The following is a 16,738-nucleotide window of genomic DNA, read 5'->3' as shown; positions in this document are numbered from 1 at the left end:
TGAGCCTCCCAGGCGCCCCTAATTTTTAATAAAAATATTTTTAAATGAAGAAAATTTTCAAGTTAATTGATTAAATTTTAGATAGCAACTAAAATATATATGTTTTTGATAGTATTATTTGCCCTTTAAAGTTTAGAGCTCCTGTGTTTTTTTCCAAATCCAGCATTAGGGGCACCTGGGTGGCTCAGTCGTTAAGCGTCTGCCTTCGGCTCAGGTCATGATCTCAGGGTCCTGGGATCGAGCCCCGCATCGGGCTCCCTGCTCAGCGGGAAGCCTGCTTCTCTCTCCCACTCCCCCTGCTTATGTTCCCTCTTTCGCTGTGTCTCTCTCTGTCAAATAAATTTTAAAAAATCTTTTAAAAAAAAAACAAACACACAAATCCAGCATTAGTTGATGAATCAGAACTTTGACCTTTCCCTCCTCTCCTTTTCCCTCTGGGAATGTCTGGGTTGTTCTTCACTACTAATCTGTATCATTACTTATTATGTGCTGTCTTTTTCCTTATTTTCTGCATCTCTCTCTCTCTGCCCCAACCCCCAGCCCTAATGTAAAATGGAAATATAGTTATGTACAAGTATTTTATTATTTGTATCTGCTGAGTATTTCACTATTTCGTATTTTTAAAAATTTAAAGTGTGGATGGGGAAAATGTGGATCGGTAGATTGTTTTATATTTTTCTTCTGTAAAAATGAAACTGCCACTAAATAGAAAGTGGCCACCACAAAATGGGAACGCTTTTCCACCGGAGATCAGTTACACTCGATAGAAAAAATATTCTACGTTTGTCCAGAAAATATATCTGGAGAAATAGCCACCAAGAGATTTCTTTTATTGTCAAATGTCCCACACATAGCCTGAGGGACCATGAGACTCTAGGATGCTACCTCTTGCCCACTGTCCCTCTTGCTCAGGTGAGGTCCCTGCTCGTAGCGACTCTGTAAAGAATACCATGCCGGGGCTGTGTGTAGAGGAAGCTCACCACACTTGAGCTGGCATCCATCCCTAGTGCTAAGTGACCTTAGGCCGGTCCTATGAATCTCATTCTCTGTCTGTAAAGGCGAGAGGATGTTACCGAGCTCACAGTGTTGGCGCGAGGCTCCAGTGATAGGGACTAGCTCTGCTCCCCTGGGGTCCTGCCTTGCCCAGACCAGGGGAACTTGGACCAAGGACCACTCTGGGCCAGAGACATGGCATAGGAAGGAAGGGGCAGGGGCAGAGAGCATCCTTCAGGCTCTTCCAAAACAGAAGGGTCCCCTTGCCTCCCGATGTTGTCTATGGTGAAGCAAAAGAGAAGTGAGGCTACACCCAACCCCCGTGCAATCACTCCTGGTCCCCCACCCCCACGCCCCCAGCAGGGAGCAGGGAGACTTGGACTCCACAGTCCCAGATATGTGTCCAGGCCCCTCACTCCCAACGATGAGCTAGCCCCTGTCCCCACTTCCCCTGACCAGGGTGGCAGATTGAGGGTGTGGTGAGAGGCCCGATTCCGGTAGAGGCCAGGGTGCATGAGTGTGTGGGTGGGGGGAGCCGGGTCACCAAAGGGAACTGAAAGAAGCCTAGTGTGAGTGGTAGGAACAGAGGACAGAGGTGCAAGACGCAGTGGGACAAGAACCACACACCCCCCCCCCACCGCAGCCAGCTCTGGACCTGCCCCTTTCAGTGCAGGCCTGTGCAAAAGACAACTACCTTTACCTCCCCTCCGGTCGACCCACCCTCTCAGCCTCAGCCCTTGGGATTCCCCAGGCTCACCTGTCTCCCATGTACCCCCTATTTCTGGGAACTTGTTGCCTAGACATCAGGCCCTGGAGTCTGATAGGCCTGAGTCAGTCCCTGGCTCTACCACGGAGCCATTGAGTGACCTTGCGCAAACCACAGACTCCCTTGGAACCCCCTTTCGCACCTGTAAAATGAGGATAACATCACTGTCACAGGTTGGCTGCGAGGCCTAAATTCAACAAGTGCCCAGTGAGCTCGTTCTACATGCCAGCATGAAACAGTGAACAAAAGTCTCTTTTGTCTAAACTCCCTGCCTTCCTGGAGCTTCCATTCTATGGAGGTAGACAGTAAATGCTTAAATCACAAAATGAGGGGTCTTTGTGGGTCATGGTTCAGACTGAGCAGAGACACATGACCTGACCTGGGTTATAACTCGGCTACTCTCGGCTCCTGTAAACATGCAAGTGGTAGCTTTATTATGAGCGATGCCCAGGAGGCCACCCTGGGGCTTCTTCCCCTTTTCTTGCCAACTGCCACCCCTTCAGAGCTTTCCAGTCCCCCACTTGGCCAGCACTGTCACATGCACGCCTCTAGACCTCACGTCCCCACGTCCCCCTGCCAGATCCGCAGCTCCCTTTACCTCTTCACTTGGCCTGAGGCCTGAGGGCTGTGCCGTGGCCCGCATCCATCCCAGGCCCTGGCTTCCTGCTCCCTTGGCCTTTTTAAGCACAGAGGCTACTTCCCTTTTCCTTCGTGGTCAGCACCTTTGCTCACCCTGACCCCCGGCAACCTGGCTTCTACCCCTTTTCCATGGATTCTGCTCTGGACCTCAGTCCCACAGCGCAAGCAGGCTCTGGAGCTCCCAAGAACTCCTCAGAAACTCCAGTCTCTGCCTCTCTTTCTCATATAAACTCTCAGATCCTGCGGTTGCACTACTGCCTGGATTTCTCACTGGCTCGCTATTTATTTATTTATTTAAAGAGAGGGCAAGAGAGGGGAGGGGCAGAGGGAGAGGGCGAGAGAAAATCTTAAGCAGGCTCCATGCCCAGCCTGACTCAGGGCTCCATCTCACAGCCCTGAGATCATGACCTGAGTCAATACGTAACCGACTGAGCCGCCCAGGCGCCCCTCTCATCGGTTCTTTCAGTAAGGGTGGTGGAGGCTCTCCTAGCTCAGCTCAGTGCCTTCGTCCCCCCACCTGGTGCTGCCCGGCCTCTCAGGTGCAGGGTATAGTCGTCACTGGTCCTTCTGCTGACACCTCCCCCACTCACATCCTCCTCCTAGATGGCCAGGATGCCTCGCCCAGACATCCTGATGCCCTCCCACCGCCACCCCTGCAGGCAATGATTCAAGCACTCTGAAAATCTGCTGAGCTCAGCATTTCACTCAAACCACTTCCCTCCCCACGACTGGGCTCTGTCACAGAACGGATCAGGACTCCCATCCTTCCCGCCTGTCTGAAGAGCATGAGGCACCTGGACAAGAAGGAAAAGAAAGAGGAGGAAACTCAAGCCTTCTAGGCTCCTGCACTGTGAATGGCTGCTTTTTGGGGACAGAGGCCACTCAGCCCCACAGGATCGAGCTGTGGATCTCAGTGTCTTCTCCTGTCCCAGATGGACCTTGTTGGTGCCCAGAGTCTGTAGATGTTTCCACCAGGGACAGGGGTCCCATCCAGGTACACGAGGCCCACCCACTGTTGGTTGGGGTGCAGGAGGTCCTGCAGTCACAGGCTCCAAGGTGCTCACCAGCCAGATTCATCTCAAGCCCCTGCAGCGCGGAACCAGTGCTTGGGAAACTGCCTGGGGCAGGACTGTTGTCCTTTGAGGGGAGACATGAGGGAGGAGTCAGTTCTGTCCAGGATGTCAGGGTTTGCCGAAGGCATAGGGGGCGCTCCTCAGCTCACATCTGGGCCTCAGGGTGGTGGGGAAATGACAGAGGGTCCAGGGTTGGCTCTGGGACTCTGGAAGAGGTGCTCTCTGGCCTGGAGCAGCTGAAGCATGAGGTCCTGGGAGGGGGCACAGGGGCAAGACATTCACCCTACATGGCCTCTCAACACTTCACCGTGGAAGGTGGATGTCCCTGCCCCTCTTTGGCCTTCTCAGGGGGCAGGGGTGGGGGTTGTGGGCTGAGCATTTCCCACTTGGGGTGGAGGGAAGAGTGGGAGCTCTTGGAGGCTGGTAGTAGCCAAACAGAGCTGTGGGAACAGGTGCTGGGTTCCTGCCAACCGGGCCCTCCTGGACTCCTATTCCCTGGGGGGTCAGGCTCTGGGGGGCCCGGGGTGGGGTGTCCTCCAGCTGCTCTACCGCTCTGGTAGCTTCTGATGCCAGGGGTGGAAAGTCAAGAAAGCAGAATACTCTGGGGGCTCAAGGGCCCTGGGGGGCTCCTCGGGCAGGCCCACTCTGCTCTCTTAGGCCCTCCCAGGGAAGAGGAGGCTGGCTGCCAGTCCTCTCTGGAGGGGAGTCTGGGGGCTGGTTCTTACCAGGCCAGTGTTGTTGAACGCCACTCTTTCACAGCTCTCCAAGCCAGGAGCCAGAGGGAACTCTGATGCCCACCCAAGTCCCCGTGCCAGGCCGACTGGAGCCATAGGGGTGCTGGGGGGCATGTGGGATCCAGGAGTCTCCACGGATCTGGGTCAGTCTCGAAGGCCATGGATATCCTGTTTCTCTCAGCCTATCCTCCTCCCTCTTTCCTGGGGCAGCACTTCCAAAGCTGCAGGGAGGCTGACATGGCTTGACAGCTGATCCGGGGCGCATCGTGGGAACAGGAAGACGAAAGAGGTACCTGCTTAGGCAGGAAAGAGCTCACAGGGACTTCCTCATTGCCACCCCCCTCCCCAACTCACTGCAAAGGCTTTGCTTTACAGTAGCAGGTCACACGGTGCCCAGAAGAACTGGGCAAGGGGACAGAGAGCCCAGGGATCCTGGGCCCCCCCTGCAACTTGGCCATCTAGAGAGCAGTTCGGGGCCCGGGGCCCAGGGGAGAGAGAGTAGGCAGCAAGCACCTTGCAGAGGGACGGCCTATCCCAAGCTATGGAGCGAGGCCAGGAGCGGTCACCGCTGGCCCCCGCCGCAGCTCACGGCTGAGGGGCCTGCTGGTTCAAGGCCGTGTGGGAAAAGGATGTGCTGTGGAGGGGCAGGCCACATGCGGGGCTGACCTGAGGAGCAAAGGCAACCGGGTAATACTAATGAGCCCTTAATACCTGCTGGACAGGGCGCCTGGGTGGCTCAGTTGGTTAAGCGACTGCCTTCGGCTCAGGTCATGATCCTGGAGTGCCTGGATCGAGTCCCGCATCGGGCTCCCTGCTCGGCAGGGAGTCTGCTTCTCCCTCTGACCCTCCCCCCTCTCATGTGCTCTCTCTCTCATTCTCTCTCTCTCAAATAAATAAATAAAAAATCTTTAAAAAAAAAAAAATACCTGCTGGACACTACTTAGCACTTTTCCTGTTACTGCATTTAATTGCCACGACGAGCCAACATGAGGTGGGCGCTGTTGGTAACCCCCTTTACAAAGAAGCAAGCTGAGAAACTTGCTCACCTGGTGAACTTGAACAAGTTACTCTGCTTACTTCTTTGTAGTCTTAGGGTTATCCTTGGCTTGTAGAAGCACCACCCTGGCCTCTGCCTTCATCCTCACGTGGTGCTGTCCCTGTGTTGTATCTCTGTGTCCAAATTTCCCCTTTTTATGAGGACATCAGTCATACTGGACTAGTGCCCACACTAATGACTTCAACTTAACTTAAAGAATTAAATCTGCCATGCTCCTATGTCCAAATAAGGCAACATTCTGAGGTCCTGGGGGTTAGGACTTCAACATATGAATTTGAGGGAACACAACCCCTAACAATATTTAACGTGTAACTTACTTTGCACCGAACGCTGGGGTCACACTTGACTTTCATGACAACCGTAGAAAGCAGGAGCATGCATTCCCTTTGTTTTATAGAATTTAAGACCCTGAAATTCAGAAAGGTTAGGTAGTTCACCCAAAGGCACACAGCAACTAGTCTGGGATTTGAACCAGACTAAACCATGAGTGACATCTGATCGCTCTGGAGTCGGACAGACCGGGGCCCAGGTCCTCGCTGTGTGACCTGGGGAGCAGCCTCTCTGACCCTCAGTGTCCTCATTTATAAAACAGGGTCAATAGCATCCTGTCAGCAACAAGGTACTGTTGCTCAGTGGTGAGGATGAGGTCTAGCCCGGGGACTGACGCACCGCAGAAGAAATGCTAATCATATAAACGTAGCAGCCGTGGCTCGGTGGAGCATGTCCTGTGTTCTGTCGGTTCCGGGCGGCTGCCTCACTGTGACCACTCATCCTCGCTGGGTCCCAGGGGCTGGCAGAGCCGGGGAGCCATGCAGATCCCTGCACTGCGGCCGCCCAGAGCTCCCCGGGGCTAGCCCCCCTCCTAGGCTGCCCGCACCACACCTGCCCCCGACTCTTTCCCTCCACTGGGCCAGATGTGAGGTGAGGGGGAAGGTAGAAGGAGTCGGCAGCTGGGGCCTCCTTCCTCATGCTCAGGCCCCACGGTGTTGTCTGTGTAGAAAATGTGCCCCTGAGGGGCGCCTGGGTGGCTCAGTTCGTTAAGTGTCTGCCTTCGGCTCAGGTCATGATCCCGGGGTCCTGGGATCGAGCCCCGCATCAGGCTTCCTGCTCAGCCTGAAGACTGCTTCTTCCTCTCCCACTCCCCCTGCTTGTGTTCCCTCTCTCGCTGTGTCTCTCTCTGTCAAATAAATAAATAAAATCTTTAAAAAAAAAAAAGAAAAGAAAATGTGCCCCTGAGTGAGGCTGCCCCTCCCCAGCTGCCTCACCCTCTCTCCCTCAGGGACAGCCCACGAGAAACTGTAGGATCAGGGGCGCTTGGGTGGTGTAGTCGGCTGAGTGTGTCCGACTCTTGGTTTCGGCTTAGGTCGTGATCTCAGGGTCATAAGATCGAGCCCCACGGGGGGTTCCCCACTCAACACAGAGTCTGCTTGAGGTTCTCTGTCTCCCTCTCCCTCTGCACCCCTGCTCTCTCTTCTCTCTCTCTCTCTCTCTCAAATAAATAAATGAATCTTTAAAACCGTAGGATCAGAGAACAGACCAGGGGATGGGGTGCAGGGAGGGGCTGAAGTGGTGGGAAGACTAACGGTGGTGGGTACACTAAAAAGAGTGAGTTTTATTGTATGGAAGTGACAAATAAAAATTTAAAAAGTGATTCAGAAGAGCCAAATACTAAATGTCAAGACGTTTTGGGCATAGCCTAACAAATTTATTGAGTTTGTAATTTCCTTTTAAGGCAAGCAACAGACCGATAAATGATAAATAGGTCTTAGAAAACTCTTTAAATAAATCTAACATAAAAATTCTAAGTAATTACAAAAAGCAAAGCAAAGGAAAAGAACACATCCTTCACAGGCAGGCAGGGGCGACATCTTGCCCCCACCCTCTGTTTCTCCCTCCCTCCAGCCCGGCGCTTTGGGGCCCTGCTGCCCTTCTCCTGACCTCCTCTCAGCTCTCAGGAGGCTGACCGTCATCTGACTTCTGTCAAGCTCCCCGACTGTCCCCGGGCCCCAGGGAAAGGCCCCACCCCCTGTATGAGTAGCTGCCGTGACAGGTACACACGTCAGGGTCCTGGCAGGACGCAGGTGCCATGACATGCAGGCCAGTTCACAGAGGCGTGAACAGGGTTATGAAAGCCAGGGGGAATGTCCAGGCACCCAGGGCCTAGCATCGGGGTGGGGGGGGAGCCATTATTGGCCTCCAAGGGACACCCTCTGGGGCCTGTGGCCACCGCAAGGTGAGGGACACAGTCTGTTCCACATCCCTGCCCCCATCTCTTATCAGTGCCTCCCATGGGCTAAATCCCCCCGGAATCCAGAGGCCAAGGGAGCCAGGGGCACGCAGGCTGAGGAGCTCAGCCTCTTCGGGGCATGGAGTAAGGCAGAAGAAAGCCGAGGACAGAAGGGGCAGGGGTGGCAAGCAGAGGGAGACCAGAGCCACTGGGAAGGGAGGGATCTGATGGGGGAGTGGAGGCGCACCCTGGCGCCCACAGTTACCTCGGACTTCTCAGCCCCCTGAGAGCTGAGAGGAGGTCAGGAGAGGGGCGGCAGGGCCTTGCACACTTGTACATGTGCGTTCTGTGTCCCAGCTACTTCACCCCGCGGGCCCTAGTTAGGTTGTAAACCACGCCTCCCACCTGGACCCTGCGCCTCCTTCAGCTGGGCTGGGCGTCTGGTGAAGGCTGTTGTGGGTCCAAGGGTGCAGAGGCAGAGAGGTGGGGAGCCCCAAATCTCATGGGGAAGACCTCAGGAGGGCTCAGTCTCTGGGGTCCAAGAGCCAGCACTGGGGTTGGGGTGAGGGTTAGGGTGGGCCGCAGGGAGGCCTACGGCAGGTCCCCTTCAGAGAGGTCTCTCGGGGAGGTCATCAGACATCATGTCCCCCCTTCTACCTTGGACTGGAGCTGGGAAGGCAGCAAATCCTGATACTGGGTGTCACCTGGGATGAGGGGCGGGGGTCTGGGGTGGGGGTTCAAGGGCAGAGCACTCCTCATTATGCTTCAGCTTTGCCCCTGCCCCAGACAGGAGCTGAACTGTGACCCCCAAAGCCCTAGGTCTGGGTCCCCACAGAAGTGTGAGTGGGCGCAGGGAGCCCTGTCCCCAGTGAGTGAACTGATTCCTGCTATGTGGGTGACCCTGGTCTTCACCTTGTCCTGTGCTCCACCAGCTCCCCGCTCCCAGGTCTATTCCCAAAGTTTTCCAGATGCGCTGACAGGGAGGCTTTGCTTTCTTAGCAGGGCCGCTGGTTGAACCAGGAAGGCAGAAGCCTTCAGCAGCTGTCCACTCCTCCTCCCACTTCCTTGCAATCCGATCCCCCACTCCACCCTTCATCCCTGGGTCTGCCCTCCAGCCTGGCTCAGCTCAGGCTTCGAATTTTAGAATACTCTAGGGAACGGGCAGGGGATAGCTACCATTTCCACTGAGCCCTGCCCTCACAGCCTGTTCGTTCCTGGGGGCAGAAGGGAATGTGTCCCCGTTCAAGGTGCAGGAAGGAGCAGCGGGGGCAGTTGCCAGGGAGCCTGACCACAGGGCTACCAATGGCCTGCGCCCAGACCTTAGGACACGTGCTTTCCTGGGCCTGAACATCTGACTCGTAAAATCTGAGGTGATCCCGAGGGCTGTGCAGCCCCCCAAAAGCTCCGTCAAAGCTGTCTCCTCCGTACTGCTCACTGGGGCCACCGTGTGGCCATCTCAGTGCCCCGGTCCTCCTCCAGGTGGCATCCCTTGTCCAAGGCCATCCTTCCTTAGGTAACTCTCCTGCCCACACACTGTCCAGGACCTTTTCTGGGGACAGCTTACCTGGATGGGACAGGAAGACAGTATAGTAAGCTGTCCGCAGCTTAGCCTAGAGCAACCACTAAGAAAATAACTTAAAAAATAGTAAGGGGCGCCTGGGTGGCTCAGTCAGTTAAGCATCTTGACTTCAGCTCAGGTCATGATCTTGGGGGCCTGGGACCAAGCCCCATGTCAGGCTCCCTGCTCAGCGGGGAGTCTGCTTGTCCTCTCCCTCTGCCCCTTCCCATCCCTCTGCCTTTCCTTTCTCCCTCTGCCCCTCCCCCTGTCCCTGCTTGGTCTCTCTCTTTCTCCCTCAAAATAAATAAATAAAATCTTAAAAAAAATAATTTAAAAAATCATTCAAGGAATAATTTAAATTTTATACTGGAAAATATTCACAATGTAAAAGAAAGCAGTCTGGGAGAAATAGAGGAACAAAAAAGATGAGATATTTAGAACACTAGTAAAATGGCAAATACAACTATACCAATAACACAAATTGGATTAAACAATCCAATCAAAAGGCAGAGATCATCAGACCAAATTAAAAAACAAGATCCAACAATATGCTGTCTATAGGAGACACATTTTAGATTTAACGATATACAGATAGATGTAAAGTAAACGGACAGAAAAAGATATATCATGCAAACAGTGACCATAAGAAAACTGGAGAGGCTATACTAATATCAGACCCCGTCCATTTTTTTTTAAAGTTTAAAGAACAAAGTTTATTTATGTTTAATATATATAATAAATGTGAATTTAAATTAACCAGTGGATTTCTAATATATGCCATCATCATAGTATTTTTTAATTGAAAGAGAATAATTGGAACACAGTATTGTATTAGTTTCAGACGTAAAACATAGTGATTCCGTATTTATATATATTACGAGATGGTCACCACAATAAGTCTAGTTACCATCTGTCGCTGTACAAAGTTGTTACCATATTACTGACTACATTCACCTGTGTTATACCAGACCCGATAGATTTTATTTTTTTTAAGGATTATTCATTTATTTTTGAGAGAGAGAGGGCACAATCAGGTGTAGGGGCACAGGGAGAGGGAGAAAGAGACTCCCCGCTGAGCAGGCAGCCCCATGCAGGGCTGGATCCCAGGACCCCGGGATCATGACCTGCGCCAAAGGCAGATACTCAACCAACTGAGCCACCCAGGCGCCCCAACCAGACCTGCTAAATTTTAAGACAAAGGAAGTGACTAAAGATAAAGAAGGACATTTTATAATCATAAAAGTGCAATCCATCTAAGAGGTGACAATTATAAATATATACACACCTAACAACAGAGCTATACTTCACACTGTATACAAAAATTAACTCAAAATGGATCAAAGACCTATATGTAAGAGCTAATACTATAAAAATAATAAGAAGAAAATAGAGAGATAAATCTTCCTAACTTTGGATTAGGCAATGGTTTCCTAACTATGACACTTAAAGTGTGCCACAAAAGAAAAAAAAAAAAACAGATAAATTGGACTTCACCAAAATTAAAAACTTTTATGCTGCAAAGGATGCTATCAAAAAAGAGACAACCCACAGGATGGAAGAAAATACTGGCTAGCCATATACCTGATAAGTAACTTCTATCTATAATCTATAAAGAACACTTAGAACTAAATAATAAAAAAACAACTCAGTTAAACCTGGGAAAAGGATTTGAATAGACATTTCTCCAGGGAAGTTATATAAATGACTAACAAGCACATGTAAAGATGCTCAACATCATGAGTCATCAGGGAAATGCAAATCAAAACCACAATGAGATACCACTCCACCCACTAGAATGGATACAATAAAAAAGTCAGATAATAATGAGTGTTGTAGAGGATGTGGAAAATTGGAACCCTCATATATTGCTGGTGGGAATGTAAAATGGTGCAGCCTCCTTGGAAAACAATTTGGCAGTTCCTCAAAAGGTTAAAGATAGAGTTATCACATGATGCAACAATCCCACTCCTTGGCATACACCCAAGATAAATTAATGCTTATGTCCACACAAAAACTTGCACATGAATATTCATAGCAGCATTATTCATAACAGCCCCAAAGCGGAAACAACTCAAATGCCTATCAACTGATAAGTGGATAAATAAAATACAGTATATACCTACAATGGAATATTATTTGGCAGGACAAAGGAATGAGGTCCCGATACATGTCATGACACCAAGGATCCTTGAAAATATGCTCAGTGAGAGAAGTTACACAGAGGACCATATATTGTATAATTTACTTAGGTGATGGGCACCTGGGTGGCTCAGTTGGTTAAGCGACTGCCTTCGGCTCAGGTCATGATCCTGGAGTCCCGGGATCGAGTCCCGCATCGGGCTCCCTGCTCGGCAGGGGGTCTGCTTCTCCCTCTGACCCTCCTCCCTCTCATGCTCTCTGTCTCTCATTCTCTCTCTCAAATAAATAAATAAAATCTTAAAAAAAAAAAAAAATTTACTTAGGTGACAAAAAAAAAAGAAAAGTTAAAAAAAAGTGTAAGTGAGGTTGCCCAGAGCTGGGGGATGGGTGGCGGTGGGACACAGGGGGTGACTGCCAAAGAGTACAGTGATTCTTCTGAGGGTGACGAAATGTCCTAAGGTTGATTGTGCTGATGCTTGCACAGCTCTGTGAATATACTAAACTACTGAACTGTACTCTTCTCTCCCCCCTGGATAACAACGCCCTTTATTCAGCACCAGCAGTGCCCCGGGAATAGCACTAGGCTCTTCATCTGTCTTATGTTTTTAATTAATTAATTAATTAGTCTCCACACCCAGCAGGGAGCCCAATGCGGGGCTTGAGCTCACGACCCTGAGGTCGACCCTGAGATGGAGTAGGATGCTCCACTGATGGAACCAGGGGCCCCCCACCTGTTTTATGTCAACACTGAGATGCTCTTGTGGACTGCCCGGGACCGACTCACTCCAGTGATAGTGCTGTCTGACCTGCAGTCCCCAGTAGCCACAGGTCCCAGTTTTTGTTTCTTTGTCCGGGTTTATATACACTTTCGGGTGGCCAAGAGCCTCAGCGCCTCCACACCGCTCGGGCCCAGCAGCCCAGGAAGGTCACCGTCCCCGCCATCTTGTGAGCTCTGAATGGTACCCGGTAAACGGGTCAATCTATGATATGTGAATTATATCTCAATAAAGCTGTGACCAAACAAAAAACATAAAAAGGGAACCCAAGGTTACTACTGGGTGCCAGGACATCTGGTGCCTCAAGATAGCCCAGCTGTGGTTTTGATCCCCTGGCCTCTCCCCCTTGTCATCTGATCCCTCTCTCCACATTACCTGGAAGGAAGAGCTGCTATTCCCGTCCCTCAGTCCTTGTCCTAGGTCTCGTTTTTCTCTCAAACTGTGGGCTGGGGCTGGGTGAGACCAGGTGCATGACTACAGCCCCTTTGGACAGTCTTAGCCCCACTCTCTGGCCAGCCCATGTGGGAAGGCAACCCTGGGCATCTCAGAGCCCGACTGCCAAGGGGTTCTGAGCTAACCCAAAGCAGAGTGTAGACAGTGCCCCTACTCACCAGCATCCATCTGGCTCCTCAGAGCCACAAATTGAGTTGGGTCCGAGGGAGGCTGTTAATGATAGGCCTTGCCTTTGTTTGGGATCTGAATTCTGGGGTCCTGACCCAGGATCACAGGAATTGGGGCCAAAGGCACTTCGGAGTCTCAGTACCCCCAATCCAATCCTTGGATTTTATAATGGGATTGAGGCAGTGGAAAGAGAGAGCCCTGTGTGTGCCCATCCACCAGTACCTGCCAAGCAACCCCCCAGCCCAAGGGGTGCTCCCAGCCCTCTGTGCAAGGGAGAAGACGCCTAAATCTTGTAACTGCATGAATTCCCAGTGCTGCGGAAGAACCGATGAGAAGCAGAAGTTCCCTGCGTGCAGGAGTCATGGGCGGTGGGAGAAGAGCCAGCAGGCATCCCACAGTGGTTACGCATCAGAGCTGGGGTGGAGAGCCAGTTCCGCCACTCTCCAGCTGAGTGAGCTTGCTTAGGCTGCTTAAACCCTGCCAGCCTCAGTTTCCTTGCCTGTCCGGTCCAGGAGGGATAGGAAGAAGATAAAAGGGTGGGTAGGAAGAAGAGGGGAGTGCCGACAGGAAGCTACACCTATGTATCTCGTCCTCTCTACCCTCCCCCCCCACTTAGCTTCTCCAAGCCCTCATGGGATCCCCAGGGGTCAGTCCTTGAGAAAAGAAAGTCACAAGAGATTGGAGAAACCCTAGGTGGGAATAGGCACGAGAATGATGGGCAAGCTCCCCTCCCGGCTGGAGAACTTCAAAGCTTGGCAGTCCCCGTGCGGGCACCTGGAAACCTTCTGCCCACCCCCTAGGTCCTTGCTCTGCGGCAGGCTTCGGATATGCAATCTGATGGCATCAGTCTCTCTGTGCCAAAAAAAACCAAAACATGCACACACACTCCTAAAATCCCAGCAGGTTCAATCCAACAGGGAAGTATTCCACCTGTGAGTATTAATCTTCGAGCAGTGTTGGTCAAGTGTGTGGACTGGCATTCCGTACCGAGTAGACGTGCCGCAGCTTGGCACAGAGCCTGGGACGTCCGGAGGCGGACCTTTGTGGCATTTTAAGGACAGGCAAAGGATGACCTTCCTGGAGGGCCACTGGTGGGCTACTTACTCTGAATCTGGGGGAGGGGTAGCCAGGCTAAGGGATACAGTTGTGGGATTTGAATCTCAGATCTATGACGAACAACACATCCCCCACCCGCTGCAGCAGCTCAAGCTGGTCAGCTAGGGGTGACTTTTGCCGGGGGGGGGGGGGTGGGGGGGACACGATGTTGTGAGTGGGGAGGGAGGGTCCTGGGGAAATCGGGAGGCTGAGATGGGAGCCACTGAGATTGCTGACTCAGGGGCAAGCTGGCCAGGGTTGTGGGGCGAGGCTGGGGGCCGAGATCCTGCACAGCCTACGGCAAAATGCCATCTCCAAACGAAATCACGTGGTGCACACACGCTTGCACATGGTTGTGTGAGCCGGGAGAGGCGTGTGGAAGAACATACCCGTGTTACCCTTGGTCACGTGGGGCTGGGAGGAGATGGGCAAGGAAAGGGGCTGGAGCAGATGTAAGGATGCACTTTGCATACCTTTGTAGTAACTCACTGCATTTGTTACAACTGGTATGATTTGAAAGATAGCAAATGAAGTACAAAAAATTAATCATTTACTACTCCTTTCTGTCCCTCCCTCCCCACAGTGGCCTTTTGCTTCCAGCCAGCAAATCCAGAGAGAAAACCAACCTGCTGCCATCGGCAGGACAACCTGAAGCAGGTAACGAACGCCCGGGAGGTAACTTACGTTGGGGTCTTCTGTGTGCTGGGCACCACGCATACGTCAGGCACACATCCTCGTGGAACTTTCTCCACCTGCAGTAGGGTTAGTACTTCATATTATAGATGAAAGATTTCGGCTTAGGTAGGCGGAGTAACTTAACGAAGTAAGTAGTAAGGTTCACATATTGGCTGAAGACCCAGGAGGAAACAATTCCCTTCAAAAGGGTTTAGCTCAGGAGAACTTCTTTTTCTTTTTCTTTATTTTTTTAAGATTTTATTTGAGGGGCGCCTGGGTGGCTCAGTCGTTACGCGTCTGCCTTCGGCTCAGGTCGTGAGCCCACTCTCCCCTCTCCCACTCCCCCTGCTTATGTTCCCTCTCTCACTGTCTCTCTCTCTCTGTCAAATAAATAAATAAAATCTTAAAAAAAAAAAAAGATTTTATTTGAGACAGAGAGAGCGTGCGCACAAGTGGGGAGGGGGGTAGAACAAAGGGAGAAGGAGAAGCAGACTCCCTACTGAACAGGGAGCCCGACGCAGGGCTCGACCCCAGGACCCTGAGATCATGACCTGAGCTGAGCTGAAAGTAGACGCTTCATCGACTGAGCCACCCAGGTGCTCCTAGCTCAGGAGAACTTAAAGAAGGGACTATTTACAGACCGGCAGACTCAGTGGTAAGAGAATTCATGAGGGATGTTGAAGACTCGGGACTAACAATAGCAGGAAGCCAGCACCACCCCGGGGGGGAGGGGGGGACAGAGAGGCCCAACAATGGGTGGGCAGAGAGGACAAGGGGAAGGAATACCAAGGGAGCCCAGGTGAGCAGAAGGAGGGAAGAAATACCCCCAACCACTCTCCTCTCCTGCCTTCGTGCCTCTCATTGGCTGACCCAACAGGAAGCCAGGGGGTTGCTGTCTGTAGGGGCTGGGAGGGGGGAGAATGAATGGGAGGGGGGAGAATGAACGGGCGTGGGGAGAAATGCAGAACCACCAGCGCAGACGGTGAGTGTGGAGCAGGAGTTGAACTCAGAACTCAGCGACTCTGAACCCTGGAGTCCTTCTGCTGCCCACACATCCCCCCGGCTCCCACACAGCACTCTGTATGTGGGACCATGCTGCCAAGTAAGGACTCAAGCCCGAGTCTTTCCTGCTTTCTCTAGCCAGAATGCCCTCTTCTAAAGAATGGGCTAGGTGTTGGTCGGGACAGCCGCATCTGGCAGAGAAACGTGAGGCCTGTATTCCAAGCCTGACACTTGTGTGCATCCATGATCCCATGCTCACACTCCTCCTCTGCCAGGGGCCCCATTCCCCCTTCCCTTGGCCTTCCCGGGGGCATTCCACGAAGGACCATGTTTCATTTACTGCTATATCCCTGTATCTGGCTCGATGCCTGGCACAAAAGAGACACGGTAATCGCTCACGGTGGAACTCAAATGTCTCTCCAAACGCCCTTTCCTTGGCCTTGGGTTTTTATTTCATAGAGTGAGTTTTCCAGAAGCTTCTCTACCTTCTCTTGAAGATAAAGAATGTGGGGCGCCTGGGTGGCTCAGCCGTTAAGCGTCTGCCTACGGCTCAGGTCATGATCCCAGGGTCCTGGGATCGAGCCCCGCATCGGGCTCCCTGCTCAGTGGGAAGCCTGCTTCTCCCTCTCCCACTCCCCCTGCTTCTGTTCCTGCTCTCGCTAACTCTCTCTCTGTCAAATAAATAAATAAAATCTTTAAAAAAAAAAAAAAAAAGAATGTGCTCTTTCTAGCCACTGATTCACCTGAGCTTCACAAAACACTTTATAGGGGGGTGCTATTAGAGCGACAGGTCACAGCTAAGAAAAATTAGCCACTGGAAGTTAAATGACTTGCCTGAGGTCACCAGTAGAAAACATCGTCAGACCCAGGATTTGGTCTGGCAGCTCTCACCAGAGTCTGCTTTTAGCCTCTGCCCCACCCAGTCTCCCAGGGGACCTGCCTTATAACAGGCACTATTTTCTTCAACCCTGGTGGGATGAGAGCTGCCACTTCTGGTTTCTTCTCTGGCCTGGGGGCACTAGCTTTGCCCTGCTCCTGTGAGCCCAGCTCCAGGCCTGCAGAGGCCAGCTCTCTGCAGTGGCTCACGCCGCCCCTCCCCTTGCTGTCAACTGCACAGGCACTTTTAGGGGTCCACTCTCTTGGGAGAGATGCTGCCCTCTCTTAGGGTGCCTGGAGAGTGGGCCGGGAGGGGAGGGGGACCTTTAGCCCCTGCCTGGGCTGGGGGGAAGGGTGACTTCTGACTTGCTGGCTTTGACAGCCGGGAGGGAGACTGCTTTGGCAGGATTCATGGCTCCACCCTCTATGTCCCTTTGCCTGTGAGCTCGGGGGCCCATCCCCACCTCCCCCTGCTTCCCAGCTGCACTGAGGAGTTCGTGGCCAGCT

The 16,738-nt window shown here is 52.2% G+C and overlaps 1 long non-coding RNA gene across 1 annotated transcript; it reads right to left on the bottom strand.

Annotated features, from left to right (window-relative positions):
• Positions 1–809: 809 nt before the first annotated feature.
• LOC144379594 (uncharacterized) lies at positions 810–3,039 on the bottom strand. The gene is made up of 2 exons (XR_013442869.1): positions 2,358–3,039; positions 810–1,901 (listed from the first exon to the last, which is right to left on the bottom strand). It is a non-coding gene; the product is annotated as an uncharacterized LOC144379594 (long non-coding RNA).
• Between the last annotated feature and the right edge of the window lie 13,699 nt (positions 3,040–16,738).

This window comes from Halichoerus grypus, chromosome 12 (genome assembly GCF_964656455.1).
Source record: "Halichoerus grypus chromosome 12, mHalGry1.hap1.1, whole genome shotgun sequence".
Classification (NCBI taxonomy): Eukaryota; Metazoa; Chordata; class Mammalia; order Carnivora; family Phocidae; genus Halichoerus; species Halichoerus grypus.
The sequence above is the reverse complement of the archived record's forward strand: the minus strand, read 5'-3'. Positions and strand labels throughout refer to the sequence as shown.